Source organism: Phlebotomus papatasi, unplaced genomic scaffold (genome assembly GCF_024763615.1).
Source record: "Phlebotomus papatasi isolate M1 unplaced genomic scaffold, Ppap_2.1 HiC_scaffold_20, whole genome shotgun sequence".
Classification (NCBI taxonomy): domain Eukaryota; kingdom Metazoa; phylum Arthropoda; class Insecta; order Diptera; family Psychodidae; genus Phlebotomus; species Phlebotomus papatasi.
Window position 1 is genome coordinate 45,189 of NW_026604437.1, and position 3,254 is coordinate 48,442.

General features: G+C 33.4%; 1 long non-coding RNA gene across 1 annotated transcript; it reads right to left on the reverse strand.

Annotated features, from left to right (window-relative positions):
- Positions 1 to 1,362: 1,362 nt before the first annotated feature.
- On the reverse strand, positions 1,363 to 2,781 carry LOC129808919 (uncharacterized). The gene is made up of 3 exons (XR_008752478.1): positions 2,660 to 2,781; positions 2,368 to 2,592; positions 1,363 to 1,633 (listed from the first exon to the last, which is right to left on the reverse strand). It is a non-coding gene; the product is annotated as an uncharacterized LOC129808919 (long non-coding RNA).
- Between the last annotated feature and the right edge of the window lie 473 nt (positions 2,782 to 3,254).

Genomic DNA, 3,254 nt, shown 5'->3' on the forward strand with positions numbered 1-3,254 from the left:
TCATAAAACCACCGCTAGGGGCGCTATTATTAAAAAGAAAATTTTTAAATCTTAAAAGTTAAATAACTCAAAAATTCCTTATGCAATCGGGCTGAAATTTTAGTATGTTGTAGCCGTTGATTATACCTATCAAACAAAAAAAACCTTAAGTCGATCCATAACCCCTGACCCGAGCTATAAGGGGTCAAAGTTCGAACATTGACCGGCCTCTATCTCCGGTTCTAATTAACATATCGACATAAATTTTACCTTTTTGGTTTCGTCTCGATGAGCACTTTCAGATGGAAGTTCAAAAAGTCACCACAGGTGGCGCTGTGATAGCGTCAAAATTCATCGAAATTCAAAGACATTTTTCTCAAAAACGGCATTGTGCAAGTTAATGAAATTTTAGTATGTTGTAGTCCGGTCTAGGACGTTTCCAAAATGGTGCGTATGTGCGCTGTGGTTTCAATAGAACCGGAGATATGAGGGGTCAAAGTTCACGAAATTCAAAAAATCATATCTTCGGTTCTATGTGACCGATTTTGATGAATGAGGGCTTAAACGAAAGATCTCACCAAATGCTACAACTTTCTAGAATATTTGAACTTCGTGGGACCAACACCAGGGGCGCCACAGTCGAAAAACCAATTTCAATATCACATAACCTCAATTATCTCGACTGTCGCTAAACCGATTTTGATGATTACTTCGACAAAATTGTAGAGCACATTTGTCTCTACATTTCGTCCATACATCATTTTCCGCTCAGACTACGCTATCACTCCGATTTTGCCGTTTAAGTGTGAAAAAATTGATTTTTCCCATATTAACGCTTTGAAATCACTCAGATGCCAATTTGACTGCCTCTACTCCATCAAGACACCTAAAATAGGGTTTTAAATGGAAAGTCCCACAAAATACAACAATTCTTTGATATAGTTGAAGTTCAACAAATGACTACTTAGGGCACTCTGGATGAAAGAACGAGTTAAGAAACAAAAAACCTCGATTATCTTGGCTTCTGAGTAATCGATGAGATCATGTTCTATGGAAAAATTATAGAGAACATTCTGGTCTACATTTCACCCATATAACACTTTTCTGTCAGTTCATCCAAATCCTTGATATTTTGGTTTAAATACAAAATTTGTATAATTTCACGAATTTGATTCAAGATAACTGAATGGCGACTCACAATTTCAGCTCTAGATCGAATTTGCATGCATTTCGAGTTAGCTCACGTTAAGAATCTCACCTACATAAGCCGGTTAGGATTATCTGTCCCTTTTTATTATGTTGAAAAATATTCCAGAAAAATATTATGTTTTTTTTTTATCAAAATTATATCATTTTACTTGGATACTATAGTATTCATTTAAATATATATATTTAGATTTTTTCAGCAATTGTACTTACAATTCATCACAATTAGTGATTCATCAACTGGCACATAAAAGCGTCTTATATCTAATCGTGTTCCACCTTAAATAAGTATGGTTGGAGACAATTTTGAAGTTATTTATTAATTTCCCGACTGAAATACTATGAAATCTTTGAATACTTGCTTCAAAGATGGTCGCTTAGTTTCACGGCGACTTCCAGTTGAACGTAGAAGCGTTATTCAACAACTCATATATTTCTGGGGACCATTCTGAAACAATTATTTAGAATAAGTTAATTCTCAGTCAGTCTATTAGTAACATTAAATGGATAAGAGGAGGTAAATATGATTCAAATCAGTGAAGAAATCCGTTTTCTACCATATTACTAACTTTTTGCATAGAAAACCCATTATTAAGAGTGGTTCTACAAAAATTGGTATAGAAAGTTGTTTGGTTAATAAATAAATTCATTTAATTGGTTCAAGCAAATGTTTTTTTCTAAAAATTTCATTAACTATCGAAACATATCACATCAGATAATTCAAAATTTGGAAATAAATGACATAAAATTATTTTTATGTTTATAAAAATTATTTTTATAGCAGTAGTATAAAATTTCACAAAATTTCAAGAACGATCTGAAAATTTCAACATGTGCTTCTTTAAAATTTTTGAAAAGAATTAGGATAGAAAATTGTTTGAATTATGACTAAATTTATTAATTTTAAAATCTTAAACATATTATACAATAAAATTTAAAGAAAAAATTACGTTTGTTTTTTCCTTCAAATTAAATAATTATTTAATTTAATATTTCGAAAGTTTCAAATTTTTCTTGAAATTATCATATGCCTAATGCACTAACTGAAAACTTGGACACAATGGTGCCCAAATGGAGGCTTGGGTGCTGCTGTCTTGTAAGGTACAGCCCCCTTTCTAATCTAATCTGAATTGGAAACCTCGAATAGAGTAAATTTTAGATTTAGAAAATGTGGCGGATTACCTTTACGATGAACTTGTAGAAAAGATCTGACGATTTCATAAGAGCTGGTGGAGCCACCTCCACAGTGGACTTCCAATTTACTGCCACTTTGTGGAGCAAGGGATGGCCTTGGTTAATCTAGCAAAGGGAGCAGCTTTGAAATAAATATATTTCTTGCCAAATGCTGAGATAGTTGACGGCGTCAGTTTCATCAAACATCTCCAGCTTCCCGGAGTTATTCTCGAGCTGTAGACAAAAAAAAACATAATAAACCGCTTCTCTGAAGAATTTCACAGATGGATGGAAAACTTACCTGCTTTTTCCAGGTCTAAAAACACTTTTTTCTCACGGAAATCGACACTAAACCACGCGTTTTCACCATCATATTTGATCACCGTATTCATAACATCCGCCATGATTCGCGAGAAACTGTCAAAAGATGAGAATATTGTGCTAAATTCTCCGTACTAGTACCATGTGACTTACTTTCTCTCTCTCTTTGTGCTATGATTTGTCTCAATCTCTCTCTCGCTGAGAGAGAAAAACTGCTAGAGTACTAAATGTACACGATCTTAGCTCCTTTCGGTGAACAAATCATTGCGTACACTTTTTCGTGATCTCTTGGTGTAGCAAATAATGTGCACAAAAAGTTATTGTTTTTATGTACAGAAAATTTTGTGTACAAATTTTTCTGTGTGTAATCCACCATGTCTAATGGTAAGATCCCAATGTTTTGCTGAATATTGTTAGTGTAGCAGATGTTCAAGCTTTCTATGATGACTACTTATGTTCATGAACATGTACATAAGCGCCTTGGTGCAAACAAATCATAATTCATTTTATTAAAAATTATATATTATATTTTTGGCAGTTTCTAATCCACCATGTCTAATGGTAAGATCCCAATG